The sequence below is a fragment of the Pelophylax lessonae genome (assembly GCF_965119305.1).
Source record: "Pelophylax lessonae genome assembly, chromosome: 11".
NCBI classification, from domain to species: Eukaryota; Metazoa; Chordata; class Amphibia; order Anura; family Ranidae; genus Pelophylax; species Pelophylax lessonae.
The window spans coordinates 201,643,661-201,662,075 of record NC_138778.1 but is presented as its reverse complement, the minus strand read 5'-3'; the positions used below and the strand labels follow the sequence as shown (position 1 = coordinate 201,662,075).

The 18,415-nt window shown below is 44.8% G+C and overlaps 1 protein-coding gene across 1 annotated transcript in view; it reads right to left on the bottom strand.

Annotated features, from left to right (window-relative positions):
• The window catches only part of SLCO4A1 (solute carrier organic anion transporter family member 4A1), a 112,044-nt gene that overhangs the window by 78,273 nt on the left and 15,356 nt on the right, over positions 1-18,415 (bottom strand). The gene's annotated exons all lie outside the window — the stretch shown is intronic.

Sequence of the window (18,415 nt, the reverse complement as noted above, 5' to 3'; positions counted from 1 at the left end):
TTGTGTATCAACATTTTTTTGCTTTTTTAATCCTTTGTATCTCAGTGCTGCTGATTTCTTGCTGCCCCATTGCAGATACTTTATATCTACATGCACTCCAGTGATGAATGCATAGCAATCCTAGTTGGACTTCCTTGATGGTGACTACAGTGGGCCATGGCAGCCAAATGTGTGTTGATGTGGTCACTTGTAGTCTCCATCAGTAGCCAGTGTGATTGGGTGACAAAGCAAAGTTCCTGGCTCTGCACACCTGCTGTACCCATTACGAGGGTACCCACCATCCCTGAATGATTTTTATTTTATATTTAAGAGGAATTCGGTCAGTTCTGCAAAAAGTTAGCAAAAACAGACACTCGCCAGTCCAAGGATCCAGCACCATCCTCACCTGAGCCGGTTCTTTACCATCTTTGGGTCCTCATGCCCACATGTTAACTGTGGGCAGCCAGATGTGATTCCTGTGGCTCCACAGCTGGCTTTTTGCTGGGCATGCTCAAACTACGCTGTGCTTTGTAAATGGTTCCGAAGCCTTCTGGGACCTGTGGCGTGCCCCAAAAGGTTGCGGGGGGGGGGGGACTTCCGCAAGAAAGTTTCGATAGGTGTCCGCTCCCCCACCCAAAAAAATATATTCTAAATATGGCGGGGATTAGGGTTGGAGGAGGAAGAGCGGAACTTTTTCCCTTTTTGGTGAATCTCTGCTTTAATAAGGTTGTAACAGGAGGAGATGGGATAAAGGTAGGTGGAAATACCCAAAACCCAGAAGGCAGGAACAGGCGGGAGACAGCAGCAGGCTGATTTTACGGTTGGAGTATTCAAGGTACAGTGCCTTGCGAAAGTATTCGGCCCACTTGAACTTTGCGACCTTTTGCCACATTTCAGGCTTCAAACATAAAGATATAAAACTGTAATTTTTTTGAAGAATCAACAACAAGTGGGACACAATCGTAAAGTGGAAACGAAATTTATTGGATATTTCAAACTTTGTTAACAAATAAAAAAATTAAAAATAGGGCATGCAAAATTATTCAGCCCCTTTACTTTTAGTGCAGCAAACTCTCTCCAGAAGTTCAGTGAGGATCTCTGAATGATCCAATGTTGACCTTAATGACTAATGATGATAAATAGAATCCACCTGTGTGTAATAAAGTCTCCGTATAAATGCACCTGCACTGTGATAGTCTCAGAGGTCCGTTTAAAGCGCAGAGAGCATCATGAAGAACAAGGAACACACCAGGCAGGTCCGAGATACTGTTGTGGAGAAGTTTAAAGCCGGATTTGGATACAAAAAGATTTCCCAAGCTTTAAACATCCCAAGGAGCACTGTGCAAGCGATAATATTGAAATGGAAGGAGTATCAGACCACTGCAAATCTACGAAGACCTGGCCGTCCCTCTAAACTTTCAGCTCATACAAGGAGAAGACTGATCAGAGATGCAGCCAAGAGGCCCATGATCACTCTGGGTGAACTGCAGAGATCTACAGCTGAGGTAGGAGACTCTGTCCATAGGACAACAATCAGTCGTATACTGCACAAATCTGGCCTTTATGGAAGAGAGGCAAGAAGAAAGCCATTTCTTAAAGATATCCATAAAAAAGTGTTGTTTAAAGTTTGCCACAAGCCACCTGGGAGACACACCAAACATGTGGAAGAAGGTGCTCTGGTCAGATGAAACCAAAATCAAACATTTTGGCAACAATGCAAAACGTTATGTTTGGCGTAAAAGCAACACAGCTCATCACCCTGAACACACCATCCCCACTGACAAACATGGTGGTGGCAGCATCATGGTTTGAGCCGGCTTTTCTTCAGCAGGGACAGGGAAGATGGTTAAAATTGATGGGAAGATGGATGGAGCCAAATACAGGACAATTCTGGAAGAAAACCTGAAGGAGTCTGCAAAAGACCTGAGACTGGGACGGAGATTTGTCTTCCAACAAGACAATGATCCAAAACATAAAGCAAAATCTATAATGGAATGGTTCACAAATAAACATATCCAGGTGTTAGAATGGCCAAGTCAAAGTCCAGACCTGAATCCAATCGAGAATCTGTGGAAAGAACTGAAAACTGCTGTTCACAAACGCTCTCCATCCAACCTCACTGAGCTCGAGCTGTTTTGCAAGGAGGAATGGGCAAACATTTCAGTCTCTCGATGTGCAAAAATGATGGAGACATACCCCAAGCGACTTACAGCTGTAATCGCAGCAAAAGGTGGCGCTACAAAGTATTAACTTAAGGGGGGCTGAATAATTTTGCACGCCCAATTTTTCAGTTTTTTATTTGTTAAAAAAGTTTGAAATATCCAATAAATTTCGTTCCACTTCATGATTGTGTCCCACTTGTTGATTCTTCACAAAAAATTACAGTTTTATATCTTTATGTTTGAAGCCTGAAATGTGGCAAAAGGTCGCAAATTTCAAGGGGGCCGAATACTTTCGCAAGGCACTGTATATAAGAAACCAGGAATTGACTCCGCCCGCAAACCTCTAACTGAAATATCACTTTTGGTTCATTGATATATAAATGTTTTCTTGTTTGCTCTATCGTTCCTGCTGTTTAACTATAAAGATACTGTAGCTATGCCTGTTACTCTGCAAAATATGACATAGAAAAAATGATTTTTCCCTTACATTGCACCAGTGCCTTTGCTTGAATTGCACGTTATCTCTAGTCTTTGCATGATGCATAGTTTTTTTACCAGAATAGGTCACAAACAGCAGCTTATGTGACACTGATCAGATGACCAATTATTCATTAACAAATACAGTTTTTTTCAATGCTGTCATAAAAAAAAAGAAGGAAAAACTCTTTCAATTCTAAGAAAAAACCCACTTACAACGGATATTACACACACGCACACACACGCGCACACACACACACACTATGGAGGCCTGAGTCACCCTTTGGATTCTAAGATATCTCATAGACTCCAATAAAGTGAACGCCTCAACAATGGTCTTGCCCATCGTGGAGTCTTGTCCAAATATATTCCACAGAATACAAACTAAATGATACTTCTTGGAGAATATGACCTCCTCAAAGGTACGCAGGTTTGAAGACAGAGACCATAATAGAGCGTTAGACAATTTATCTAGGATGCAATTATTAAAATCTTCAGTTGGATGGACCATTTAACAGCAGAAATCTGTAAAACGTATATTTATTCATTCTTCAATGGAATACAGCATGGTCAACCCATTGCTTGGTTGTTCAATGTTTCCCTGTAATCTAGTGTTTGAACCTTTCCAGTTCTGCTCTTGTGACAAACCCGCTCAGCCCTAAAGGAATGTTTCAAAAAACACAGTGCAGTCATAAATATGATGTGAGATAAAATCCAATCTCCTGTAACTGACCCCCCAAGACCAGGGCCAGGACAAGGAGTGGGCATTAGGGAAAGTTGCCCTGGGTGCAGTAAAAAATGGACACAGGTTCTACGGCATGTAATAATAGTGGGTCAGGGGGCGCAATTCTGCGTCCTTGCCCTGGGCTCTGGACGACCCTGTCCTTGTTCTGCCTAAGATCCCCACGCTGAGACTCCTTTGTGGTCTCTCCTGGGATCAGGTGGCAGCCTGCTGCTGGCACAGGTGATGTCAATACCTACAAAGAACAGGGATCACTTACTCTTATGGGACTTTTTTTCACTGCAAGTACCGGCTCGGCTCTACTCGGCCCTGCTTGGCCCGGTTTGCTTTTCCACTGCTGGTACCGCATGGTTCGGTGTTGGAACGGTTCGGTACGGTACGGTATGGTTTGCTTTTCCACTAAAGTAGTACTAAAGTTAAGTGAGTGGGATAACAACGGGGTGGGTGGGATTCTCTGACCAATCAGTGGCTAGTAGTGACTGCATGCAAAGGATTGTGGGATATGGTACCGGGTATGGTACCTCTTGGAACCACAATCGAGGTGGTACTGTTTTTGAGAGCCGTACCGTTCGGTTCCATGCAGTGGAAAAGCGCCGCCGTACCGTACCGTACCGAACTGTTCCTACACTATACCATGCGGTACCAGCACTGGAAAAGCACAAAAGCGAGCCAAACCGTTTGGTTCCATGCAGTGGAAAAGCGCCATTAGTCTCTTGAAGAAGGCCCCAGAAAGGGTGTCTCTGCTTGAGAAGTGTGTTGATGTCAAGGTCCTCTACTGAAATAGAGACCACACAACTGATGTGACAGGGGAACCGTAACATTTTGTTAAAAGAGAAAGCTTTTTCATTTGGTTCATTTGGTTTGTCAGCAGACTGGTGGGTAAGTATAGCAAACTAAGGGCCGTTGGTTTCTACACACACACACCTTCTTTAATCACCTTTTTCTTTTCAGTTCTGTTATATACAGGGATGGAGACGCTGAGCAGTGCTCGCCGGTGTATCATGTAAAGTCCCAAAACTGCCCAAATTTTCCATGGCCAAAGCTTTTTTGGCCATACTCCTCTTGTGGGTCCCAGAAGTGCCCTTGCTTTTACTCTCCTTTGACCCAGAATCAGCTGACAGCGGGATAAAGCCAGCTGTTGGCTGATGTCACAGAGCCACTCCAGGCTCTGGAAGGATCCTGAAAATAGCGTTGAGATTCACCCAGATGGCTCAGCCACTCAGCCACCCAGATGCCTGATCTGCCGCTGGCTGCTCCTGCCCACTCCCCAGCCTGGGGCTCCAGTGAGCACTGGAGGGGCAGAGCAGATATTGGTGATTGACAGTCACTTCTCTCTGCTCAGCGTGGACCGAGAACTGAACAATCACTGGTCATATCATCTTTCAGCTCTTGGGCTTGGAGTTGGCAGCGGACAATTGCTGCATCACACTGATGCTGCAGCCGAAAGTTTTTTCCTATTTCCACACTTTTTTTAGGAGCAAGACAATGTTATAATATAGATATAAACCCTAATGCTATCATAAACAACGGCAAGTTTTTGTAGTAAAACATTGTTTTCATTTTTTATCATCCTTTGTTGCAGCTCAGTGCTGCTGATCCCCAGGTATTATTTTGAAGAAAATGTTAAAAGCATTGTAAAATGACATTAACATGTTAAAGCCTATATGGGACTTTCGTGACTGGGTTTATATCTACCTTAGAATCTACATTATGTTTCCCTAGCTTCATGATGACTGCCTTCCTTTGCGAGCCTACATTTCATTTTTGACCATCAACCTGCTTTATTTGTCAAGCAAAATTATAAATCCAGTCATTCTGATTACATCACAGAAAAGCACATGAAAATGGATTTTAAACTAATGAAGTTTCTTATTTCCAATGTATCAAGCCAAAAGCGCAGAGCAGGAGAGATGTGAAACAGAAGCAGGAGTGTGACCGACAGTGACCTCAAACAATGCGGCTTACCCTTACAGGGGGAGGCTGTCTGGCATAACCGTACACTGAATGGCAGCCTGGGAAGAGTCAATCAGCAGGCCGAAATCCCATGGCACATCCACCAGTCATAGCAAATTATTTTAATGTGCATCAGCAGCTGAGAAAGGGACAGAGAGAATCCCATATGTGCAGACAGTACAGATGGGGGGAGGGACACAATTATTCTGCATTAGGCAGACATCGCAGTGCTGCACCCAATGTATCACTGCATGGAGAGAGTCAGATGCTGAGCCTTGCCCTATCATTTTACTCTTGCAGCTGTATTTAAAGGTACATACCAATCAGATATGAAAATGTTGTGTTTAAAGGAAGCCTACCATTGCTGACTTCATCATTTGAAAATGTTACATACCTGGTTGCCATACTGATGCTTTAGTCTGAAAATTCTGACTTTCAATAGCGCCATGCAGGGGTGTAACTACAGGGGTTGCAAATGCAACCGGGCCCCATGCTCCAGAGGGCCTGTGCAGCTCCCCTGTACACCTGGATAGGAGGAGCGGCGGGGGCAGCATGTAGAGAAATCACTGTCCAACTTTCTCCTCCTGTAGCTGCAGGAGGAAAATGGAGGAGATTGGTTCCTCTGTATGCTGCCCCCACCACTCCTCCTATCCAGTTCACTTGTGTTCTCCTGTCTCTGGGCCCCTGTGTGCTCCCCTGGTCACCCCCAGGGGAAGAGCCCCAGGCTTGAAGGGAAGGGCCCTGGCCAGGGGTCTGGGGCCCCTTCATGGTTTCTTGCACTGGGGCCCTGAAGGTTCTAGTTACGCCTCTGGCGCCATGCTTGTTCCAGGCAACTACCATTTTCAGAAGAGGTCTAGCAATGGCAGCCCATATATTTCTCCCATGAGAGGTGAACTTTATACTCTTGCAGGGGTTGCAGCTTTCCTGTAGAATGGCTCAGATTGTTATCCCAGCATTTATCTACTGCACCAAGACAAAATCCCTATTGCTATTATCCTTGTTGACTGGTTGGCCTTAAATCGGAGGCTACAGAAATGGGAGTCCTTGGTTCTAGCACCGTCCTATGTAGGGATTAGAGGAGGTAGGTGAAAAAGCGTGGAGTCATGCAACAAGAAGGTGCACACCCACTCAGGTCATGTTAGAAGGCTGCAAAATGTGGCTAAACTATAAAGCCCCTTTCACACTGACGGACCGATCGGGTCCAATTTTTCAGGCGGACCTGATCAGACCATCCATTCTTAGATTGTAAGCTCTAACGAGCAGGGCCCTCTGATTCCTACTGTATTAAAGTGTATTGTATTTGTACTGTCTACCCTCAAGTTGTAAAGAGCTGCGTAAACTGTCGGCGCTATATAAATCCTATATAATAATAATAATAGCTCTCTATGGAGCAGCAGAATGTCAGCGGACATGTGTCCATTGACATTGACAGGCAAATTTTAAAGGCAAATTCATACGGTCTGCTAAAAACAGATGGATCCGTTCCCCATCTGTCTGTTGGATCGGATTGGATGGCAGTCAGATAGAAACAGACAGGCAACTTGTTTGTTTTAATCTGATCGCCCCGTAGAGAACAGCGAGCTGTGTCTGTGTCCACTCTGCCTAGAGGAGCAGACACGGGCCTGCCATCTGCCTGCTCAGCGGAGATCAGTGAACTGATCCCTTGCTGAGCAGGTGGACCTGCTTGGCAGAGTCCACCCTGTCTGCAAGGGGCCTAATAAAATGTCAGAACAGCCAACCAAACATTTTATGAATTTAACAGTGCTGTAATGTTTTGGCAGATCACTGACTGTTTTTCTTGCTGCCTGGATATGCACTTAAAGTGGTTATAACCCTAAAAAAAAAAAAAAAAAAAAAAAAATGATCCTGATTTCCTTACAGCAGGATACACAGCATAGTGTTTGTGCTGTGTCATTTGTCCCTCTCTAGGTTAAAAAAAACCCGGTTGATCCTGCCTGTTCTTGTGTCGCCCATAGTGTGCTGACCACGGTAATCATAGCTGCTGATCCCTGATTACTGTGGTCAGGTTACATGCCTCCATCTCCCGCAGTCTCTCCTATCTCTTCTCCTCCCTCCCTGCCTGTCAGCTCGGGAGTCTGTGTGTGTGATCCATCTCCTCCCTGCCCCTCCCCTTCCGCTGCTATAGCTGTAAAATAAATACTGAGAAATCCCCTCTTTTACAGGAAAATTTAATGTGCAGTGTCTGTGTTTTTTAAAAATTATCCTGCAAAATACCTTATTTACAGCACTGCTGGGTGCTCACGTGACCTCCTGCCGCTCCCCTCCTTTCCTCCCAGCTGATGTCAGTGGGGAATCTCAGCCCCTCCAACTGTAGTGTTCAGATCGGAGAAAGAGAGTGCCGGTATGTCATGTGAGCACCCAGCGGCGATATAAAATAATGTATTTTGCTGAATCATTTTTAAAACACAACGAAACTGCACAGTGTATCTTCCTGTAAGAGATTACAGGCTTTCTCAGTAGTGACTTTACAAACACGTCAAATAAGGCAGTGCAAAGAGCAATGACGATTTATTGAGTTTGGTAGTTTTAGCTGTAGCACTTTCACTTTTACTTTTACAGAGCTAAAAGAAGCATTCAGCTTTTACGATACTTGGACTTTTATATAATAGCCCGGATGGCAAGCAATTGTTCTGCAAGTTTGAAAATGACTTGCTTAGCTATTGGTAGACTTGCCAGGTGTCACACGTTTGTTGCACAAATGCAGCAAGTCCACATTGCATGACTTCAGATCACCTTTCTTTGCAAACATTCTGCAAGTCTGCTGCAAGTTCTGGTTCAGTGATGTTGTTCAATTGTCATTCCACCACAGGGGTTACTGTGGCTGAATGTTCATTCTGTAGACTTGCAGAGCTTTTGCTGTAGACTCACCACTCCAACTTTGCTAAAGACTTGCAACTCAAATTTGCTATAAATTGGAAACGTGTCAACTAGAACTTGTGCTTCAAGTGTATTGCAAGTGTACAACTTTCCAGTGTAAGTCTCCATTCACACTGGTATGACTTGTCAGGCGACTTGGTCAGCCTGACAAGTCACGCACCGTTGCGTCCCATAGTGTAGTACAGGACCGGTTCTAATAGGAGCGACACAAGTCGCTCCAACTTAGAAAAAGGTTCCTGTACTACTTCGGGGCGACCTGGAGCGACTTGCATAGACATTCATTTTATGAAGTCCGTGCAAGTCGTGCCGAAGTCGCGGTGCACGCGACTTCAAAGGTCGCCCCCTAAGTCGGATCGCCGTAGTGTGAACTGAGTCTAAATGTGCAGCAATTCAACACTGCCACAAATGTGGGGCAATTTATCCTTGCTATCTGAGAGGTTCAATTCACAAAGCGAACACACCCAGATAAGGATATTTTTTAAAAAGTGTCACCTTTTTTCAGTTGATTCAAATGAGATTTGAAAATTACAGTCACATGGCTAAAATAATGATACTTAAAATGCAACCGAAGTAAAAAATTGCAAACAGGTAGCTCAGTGTACATTCTTGGCATGTCTTGGTGGTGGGAAGAATAAATTCCGTGCACATGCGTTAGGTCTTCCTGTGCTGGTTTGTGCCCGGAGGAAGCCAGAGATGTGGAAAGACACTGCATTGCTGGAGCAGAAGTGAGTATTTGTGGACTTTAACCACTTCCCGCCCACCCTATTACCAAATGACGGTGGGAATGTGGTTCAGTTATCCTGACCCGACGTCATATGACGGCGGGCAGGAAAATCAGATGGTGCGCGCTCCCGGGAGCGCGCACCGCGGCGATCGGGCATGTAGCGTGTTCCTCGAACACAGCGCATACTTGATCAGGGTAAACAGCCAATAAAATTGGCTGTTTACCACGTGATCGGCTGTGTCCAATCACAGCCGGTCACAGTCAAAACACAGGAGCCGTTACTACTGATCTGAGCTCTTCTCACACACACCAATCGTGTGAGGAGAAGAGCAGAGATCAGTGAGTGACATTTCTTCATTTTCACAGTACACAGTGCACTATACAGCCCCCCCCCCCCCCCGAATAAAGAGAACCTGTCACCTAGTGTCACAGCCCATCTGTCACATCTGGATCTGTCAGAACATCTGGATCTGTCAGCACATCCAACAGCCCATCAGTACCATCAGTACCGCCAGTACCCATCAGTACCCATCAGTACTATCAGTACCGCCAGTACCCATCAGTACTATCAGTACCGCCAGTACCCATCAGTACTATCAGTACTGCCAGTACCCATCAGTACCATCAGTACCGCCAGTACCCATCAGTACCGCCAGTACCCATCAGTACTATCAGTACCGCCAGTACCCATCAGTACTATCAGTACCGCCAGTACCCATCAGTACCGCCAGTACCCATCAGTGCTATCAGTACCGCCAGTACCCATCAGTACCGCCAGTACCCATCAGTACTGCCAGTACCGCCAGTACCCATAAGTACCGCCAGTATGGCTAAAAGGCTTTTCACAGCAGAGGAGGCATATGAAATGCTAACCATGTGGGATGATGAGAGCAACGGGGAGCTTGCATCATCTGATACTGGTTCGGAATACGAGCCATTAGAGGATAGCGGATCGGACCTTAAATCCGAGTAGGAAACAGTCCCTCCTAAAGGAATAAGGAGAATAAGCCCAGAACACCTTCCTACAACCAGCAGCACCAACACCGCCGCAGCTAGACCCCAAGAAGAGGAGCCCAGTACCAGCACCGAGTTGCAGGTTGAGGGGGATATCAACTCAGGGGTGGCAGTGCTGGAGCATGCGCCCTCCCCCAGCTGCCAGGGGGGGGTCGGCTCCAGGAAGAAGGGGGGCCGTAACTCAGGAAAGGTTAGAAAGGTTGTGGTAGTGGGGGACTCAATTATCAAGAGGACAGAGAGGGCAATCTGTAAAAAAGATCTCGTGAACCGAACAGTATGTTGTTTACCGGGCGCCCGCGTTCGGCATATCGCAGATCTGGCAGACAGATTGTTGTGCGGGGCTGGGGATGACCCAGCGGTCATGGTGCATGTGGGCACTAATGACAAAGTTAAAGGTAGGTGGAGGATCCTTAAGAACGATTTCAGGGACTTAGGTAATAAATTGAGGAAAAGGACCTCCAAGGTGGTTTTCTCTGAAATACTGCCTGTACCTCGAGCCACACAGGAGAGGCAGAAGGAGATTAGGGAACTTAACAAGTGGCTGAGGAATTGGTGTAGGAAGGAGGGGTTTGGGTTCCTGGAGAACTGGGCTGACTTCTCAGTCGGCTACCGGCTCTTTAGTAAGGATGGGCTGCACCTTAATGGGGGCGGTACAGCTCTTTTGGGGAGAAAGATGGCCACCAAGTTGGAGGAGCTTTTAAACTAGGAGACGGGGGGGAGGGCTCAGAAGTAGAATCGGTCAGGAGGGAGCAAAGGACTGAAGGCAGTTGTAGGGTCAGCAGCGACAGTAGGTCCACAACGTCAATCGGTAGGTCTGTGCGGGAGAACCGCAGACCAAACAGGAATAAACATAACCAATCACGTTTAACTTCCGTAAAACTAAGAGGGGTATATGCTAATGCCAGGAGCCTAGCTAATAAAATGGATGAGCTGGAAATGTTAGTTCATGAGGAGGACATAGACCTTGTGGGAATAACGGAGACTTGGTTCGACCCCTCACATGACTGGCTGGCAAATATCCAAGGGTATTCAGTGTACCGGAAGGACAGGGTAGGAAAAAGAGGGGGAGGGGTATGTCTCTACGTCAAGAATAATGTAAGGGTGATAGAGAGGAGTGACATTACGGAAGGGATGAGTATGGAGTTAGAATCCGTGTGGGTAGAACTCCATAGGGAAGGAGAAAAGGGAAAAGTAATTGTGGGGGTTTGCTATAGGCCACCTAAACAAGGGGAGGAGGTAGAGCTGGAATTTTTAGCACTTTTGGGTAAAGTGGCAAAGCTAGGATCAGTCATCGTATTGGGGGACTTCAATTATCCCGACATTGACTGGGGAGAGGGGACTACACACTCACATAAGGGCAGTCAATTCACGGAAACCTTACAGGATAATTACATGTCACAGTTGGTGGATTCCCCTACCAGAGAAAACACAATCCTGGATCTATTGATCACTAATGACCCAGACCTAATCTCGGAGGTAGGAGTCCAGGACAACCTGGGCTCTAGCGATCACAGGATGATCACATTTAGCGTAAATAACAATATAGCAAGGCAAGTGGGGAACATAAGAACCCTTAACTTCAGAAGGGCAAACTTTCCAAAATTGTACTTGTTGATGGAAAGGGTAAACTGGGACCGAACCCTGGGATCCCTGACCACAGAGGAAAAATGGGAATGCTTTAGGAACATATTAAGCAAAGGCATCTTGCAGTGCATTCCTATGGGAAATAAATTTAGAAGGGACAAAGCCAAACCTGGCTGGCTAAACCGGAGCGTTAAAAAACTTATTAGGGGAAAAAAATTGGCCTTCAGGAAATATAAATCAGAGGGCACAGTATTGGCTTTCGACCAATACAAGGAGGCAAATAGGAAGTGTAAACACAAAATCAAGATGGCTAAAATAGACTTTGAGAGACAAATAGCGGAGGATAGCAAAAAAAACCCAAAGAAATTCTTTAAGTATATCAACAGCAAAAAAACTAGGGCAGAGCATATTGCACACATAATTAGCGATGATGGGGGGATGGTTACAGAGGACACTGAAAAAGCAACCGTGCTGAATGCTTTTTTCTCATCAGTCTTTACACAGGAATCGGAGGGGTACACTGACCATGACTGTATGGTTAGTAGTAATACACAGGACTTGCCACTATGGCTAACAGAGGGTGAAATCAGGGAAAGGCTGGATAAACTCAACACAAACAAATCACCAGGCCCGGATGGCGTACATCCGAGAGTACTCAAGGAACTCAGTAAGGTTATATCCAGACCACTGTTCCTGATCTTTGCGGACAGTATTAGGACAGGAGATGTACCAGGGGAGTGGAGAAAAGCTAACGTGATTCCGATATTCAAAAAGGGTCAGAGGCATATACCGGGAAATTATAGGCCTGTCAGTCTGACATCAGTAGTATGTAAACTTCTGGAGGGGATGATAAGGGACTATATCGTAGAGTTTGCTAAGGACAACAGCATCATCAGTAGTAACCAGCATGGGTTTACAAATGGGCGTTCTTGTCAAACCAATCTCTTAACATTCTACGAGGAGGTGAGCTGTGAGCTAGATAGGGGCAGACCAGTGGATGTGGTGTACCTAGATTTTGCTAAGGCGTTTGATACAGTTCCCCATAAGCGCTTAATTTATAAAATAAGGTCTGCAGGTATCGACAGCAGGGTTTGCTCTTGGATACGGAACTGGCTAAAAGGGCGTGTCCAAAGGGTAGTAATAAACAGCGCGTACTCAGACTGGTCTGAGGTAGTAAGCGGGGTGCCCCAGGGCTCAGTCCTAGGACCAACCTTGTTCAATTTATTCATAAACAGCATTGAGGACGGGATCAGTAGTTCAATATCAGTTTTTGCAGATGACACAAAATTAGGCAGGGCAATAACAGCACAGCATGAAGCAGATATCCTACAGAATGACCTGGACAAAATAACGGAGTGGGCAAAGACATGGCAAATGAGGTTTAACGTGGAGAAATGTAAGGTTTTACACTTGGGGACTAGAAACATAAAAGCACAATACACGTTAGGAGGGGAACCCTTGGGAGAATCAAAAATGGAGAAGGATCTGGGAGTCTTGGTTGATGATAGACTAGGCAACAGTATGCAATGTCAAGCGGCAGCTGCCAAGGCTAGCAGAATATTAGCATGCATAAAGAAAGGGATGTATTCCAGAGATAAGACTATAATCCTTCCACTTTATAAAACTCTGGTCCGACCTCATCTGGAGTATTCGGTCCAGTTCTGGTCACCAGTCCTCAGAAGGGATGTGTTGGAGCTGGAGAGAGTCCAGAGAAGGGCAACTAAACTAATTAGGGGATTGGAGGACCTTGATTATGAGGAGCGTCTGCAATCGCTTGATTTATTCTCCCTGGAGAAGAGACGCCTGAGGGGGGACATGATAGCAATTTTTAAATATCTAAATGGGGATCTAGGCTTAGAAAAAAAGCTGTTCAGTCGAAGGGATTGCATGAGAACTCGGGGGCATACAATGCGATTAGAGGAGAAGCGTTTTAACCTCAGGCAACGTGGGGGGTTCTTTACTGTTAGGGCTACAAGATTGTGGAATTCTCTACCACATGAGGTGGTTTCTGCGGGTAGTATGGTGGCTTTCAAAAGACTCTTAGACGTACATCTCAAGGATCAGAACATTCAGGGGTATGCAAGATGATTACGGCCACACACATCTACACAGGTTGAACTGGATGGACTTTTGTCTTTATTCAACCTCACCAACTATGTAACTATGTATGAATAACAAGTTCAACCCAAACCCACCTTCCCGATGCCCTGGCAAACCCTATATGGTTGCCTGCCAGCTCAGGATCAACTATGAATCCGCATTCATGAGGAATGAGGAAGTGTTGGCCATGACGTGGAGGGACAAGAAAGATGTTTACATCTTGTCCACCATCCACCATTACACCTTGGTGGAGATTACCAGAAGACGTGGCCCCATTACAAAGCCTGAATGTGTCCACAAATATAATCTGTTCATGGGGGGGTGGATTTAAATGACCAGATGCTGCAACCCTACTTTTCAACCCGAAAGTCCCGTTACAGGTATAAAAAAGTTGCATTTCACCTGTTTCATATGGCCATGTACAATTCGTTCATCTGCCCTCAAAAATCAACAGGAAACCAGCACATCACCTACCTCAATTACATTGAAGACATTATCACTGCCCTAATATACCAACAAGGGCCGGCCCCAGCAAGCATTCGCTCTAAATGTGTGAGTAGACTTCACGAGCTACATTTTCCCTATAACATTCCCCTCACAGAATCAGGAAGAAGGCGCCAAAAGAGATGTCGTGTGTGCAGCAGAAATTGAATTAGAAGAGATGCTAGTTTTCATTGTCCCGATTGTCCCTACCAACCTGGCAATCGGAGATTGCTTCAAAATACCATACAGCTGTAAGATTTTAGATCCCCTTATTTTTAAGACTTCCATTTCCCATTCTGAAATACCTGTCCATATAATTTGCCTGCTACCATGTTTCTACCTTCCACGTTACCTGACCCTGGCATGTTTACCGACGATACCTTTGCCTGCCGCTTTAAAAAAACACGTTTCTGACTTCTAAGTACACTGACCTCGGCCTGCTAATCAACCACGCTTTTTGCCTTCCACTTGGACTGATCTTTTCCCTTCTACTTCAGTACACAGGGGTCTCACACATATGTGAGGGGCTTCATAATAGAGTTCGGAGTATAGAAAAAACGTTTTTGGTTTTCTGTGTTCCCAGAACAGGGTCTGGAGTCCGGAGGCTTCAAAGAGATTTGGGTGGGAGAAGCCTCTACCCCTGTCCCCATTCTTTCCTGACAGAGGCCTTAAGCTTGATGGTCCTCCCTGCTGCCTGGATCAATATTTTGGCTGTGCTGACCCTATCCCTGCTTGCTGCCTGTAATGACTATGGACAGTATTTTTGCCTGCTGCCTGTAATGAATATGGACACTATTTCTGCCTGCTGCCTGTTCGATTGCTTTTGCTGTCACTGACCACATCCCTGCCTTCTACCTGGATGCTCTCCTCTGTGGACCACTACTAAAACCACAGGTAATCTTTTGTTTACCCTATGCTCAGCAGAATATATTTTGGGGTGTAATTGGTATGTACATGCTATGTGTTAGAAATATGAAGGGCCTTCAAAAATGTAATAGGTTGTCAGGAAATTAGATGTAAATGCATGCTCCTAGAACGTCTGAAGGTGTCTACTTGGATGTTGGGTCTCTGTTTATGGCCAGGCGGTGTAAAAGTATCACACATGTGGTATCGTCATACTCAGGAGGAGTAGCAGAATGTATTTTGGGGTGTCATTTTTGCTATGTAAATGCTATGTGTTAGAAATATCCTATAAATTGACAACTTTGTGTAAAAAAAAATAGGTTTTCATTTTTTTCCCCACATTTTCCAAAAACTTGTGGAAAAAAATGGCATGTTCAAAAGACTCACAATGCCTCATAGAATATACGTTGGGGTGTTTTCTTTCCAAAATGGGGTCATTTTGTGGGCAATTCCATTGTCTTGGTGCTCTAGGGCCTTCAAAAGTGTGATAGGTAGTCAGAAAGTTATATGTGTATTTATGCTCCTAGAACTCTTGAAGGTCCTACTTGGTTGTTGAGTCTCTTTATGTGGCTAGGCTGTTTAAAAGTCTCACACATGTGGTATCGCCATACTCAGGAGAAGTGGCAGAATGTATTTTGGGGTGTCATCTTTGCTGTGTACATGCTATGTGTTAGAAATAGTTTATAAATTGACATCTTTGTGGGAAAAAAAAGAAAATAATATATTTTTTTTCAATTTCCCAAGAATTGTGGGAAAAAATTAAAACTTAAAAAAACTCACCATGCCTCTTACTAAATACTGTGGACTGTCTATTTTCCAAAAAGGGGTCATTTGGGGGGTATTTGTACTTTTCTGACATTTTAGGGCCTCAAGAAAGGAGATAGGCCTTTAGTACATCAGGTGTGATCAATTTTCAGGAATTGGTACCATAGCTTCTAGACTTAATAACGTTCACACAGACTAAATAATATACACTAATTTGGGTTATTTTTACCAGAGATAAGTAGCAGTATAAATTTTGGCCACAGTGTATGAAGAGAAATTCATTTTTTGCAAAACTTTTTAATAGAAACTAAAAAAAAGTGATTTTTTTTTCAAAATTTTTGCTCTTTTTTTGCTTATATCACTAAAAACAAAAAACCCAGTTGTGATCAAATACCACCAAAAGAAAGCTCTGTTTGTGTGAAAAAAATGATAAAAATTTTGTTTGGTTACAGTGTAGGATGACTGAGCAATTGTCATTCAAAGTGTGAGAGCGCTGAAAGCTGAAAATTGGTCTGGGCAGGAAGGGGGTGTAACTGCCCTGTATTGAAGTGGTTAACCTTGTATTTAATGAACTCAGCCTAATGCACGCTTATTCTGGCCACTACTAAAATTACCAGCTTGTGTATCTTATAATATAGGGAGCCTGGCCGTGACACCCATGGGACCAACTGAGACGGCTGTGTTTCACTCATGGAGACGGGGTGGGGGGGTCGGCTCTAAGGCCAGAGTGTCAAGTATGCAGTGAATTTTCAGCCCTGTGTATGTTTTCCCCATGGGCACAAAACCTACATCATAAAAAACCAATGATGCTGTGCAGCCTGCCCACCTGCATCCAGGTACAAAGGATGCTATGCCAGTCCACTACCAGCATCCTAGCAACCAACGATGCTGTGCAGTCTAGATGCCAGTACCCTAGCAAATAACACCAGGGGAAGGAGGGGCAGACTACTAGTCCTGTATTGTGAAAAATAGAGGAGGCTTTGGGGGACTAGTTGAACAACATAGAGGAAGCCTGCAAGAGTGGGGAATAAGGTAGACATAAGGAATGACCACACATATACAAATGTTTTAATTCTTCCGCATGTACATGATGGTGGCATGGGTACCCTAAAGTCATTCCTTCTCATGAAAGGTTGTTTCTAGAACCATACTGGTGTCCTGTCACGTAACCAATTCATTTAAATTCTGGTTAGCTGAATCATCATTGGAAACTCTTGAGTATAAAGGAACAAAGGTAATTCCCTAACCGCTATCACCTTCAAGTTTTTCCAATACAGTCAGTGAGGCTGATTTCGCACAACTATTGACTGTAAATGACACACCTTTGAGTGTAAACAGAAACCTCTGCCTACAAGATAAGACTTTAATGCCTGGTACACACGATGAGAGTATCAGACAAATGATCGTTGTTTTTTTTGCATGCTAGCCTCATATTGAAAACTAAGAGTTTATTAAAGTTCTTGTATGCCAGAATAAAAATTGGGAAGTGATGTAATGTAGTGTATTTGTATTGTATTTTCGAATGCCAACTGGATTGAATAAACGAAAATCATACGATCTGGTATCTACAAGAAAAATTTTCATGCTTGTCCCATCAGATAATTTCGAAAGAATTGTCGTGATCGGCTCTCAAAAGCTCTGCACTAACGATCAGATTATCGTACGATCGCTTTGAAATCTGTATATTATTTGTACAATTTTCTATACGTGTGTACAGGCCATGTATCGTAATTGCCACAAAAGTGTACCAACACACAGTGATCTAGCATTTCTATGGGTTTTGGACCGGCTGAGCAGAGAACCCTAAAGGGGTTATTTACTAAAACTGGAGAGTACAACTCTGCATAGAAACAAATTAGCTTCCAGGTTTGAGCCCACGTTCACCACTAAACTAGGCTTTGAAATCGTGAGTTCATCTGAACTCGCCCAATTTCAAAGCCGCATTTTAGTCCAGCTTCATGCACAGATGTCTACTGAAATCGCCCCAGCAGTCACCAAAAGTAGTGCAGGAACTACTTTTGGAAATTGGTGCGATTGGGACTCTCCCATTGCCGGCAATGGGCTGTGCACCAATCTGAACGGGGGCTAATTGCCTAAGTTTAATTGAACAAGCTGAGGTTAGAAGCTGATTAGATATAATGCATAGCTGCACCAGATTCTGAGCGCACCCATTTTAGTAAGGACCCTTTCAAACGGGCTTTCCGATCCAGTCCGTCTCTCAGCTTTTCAGGCGGACCTGATCGGATGCTCCATGCACCCCTATGGAGCAGCGGATGTCAGCAGAGACATCTCCGCTGATACCCGCTGCTATCCGATCCGATCCTGTCCGTGAAATCCAGACGGATGGAAACCCTATTTTCCATCCATCAGGAGGATCAGATCTGATAAGATCGGATGAAAACAGACAAGTGGACCGTGATCATCCGATCTCCCATAGAGGAGAGAGGGGCTCTGACAGCTCCGTCTCTGCACACAGAGCGGAGATGGAGCTGTCATTACCCTGCTCGGTGGTTCGATCCCCGCTGAGCAAAACGGAGTCCACCGGGCGCACCGCCCGCGTGAAAGGGGCCTAAGGCTAGCCATACATTATATAATTGTTCAATTTGCATTAGATTTACCTTCAACTATGTA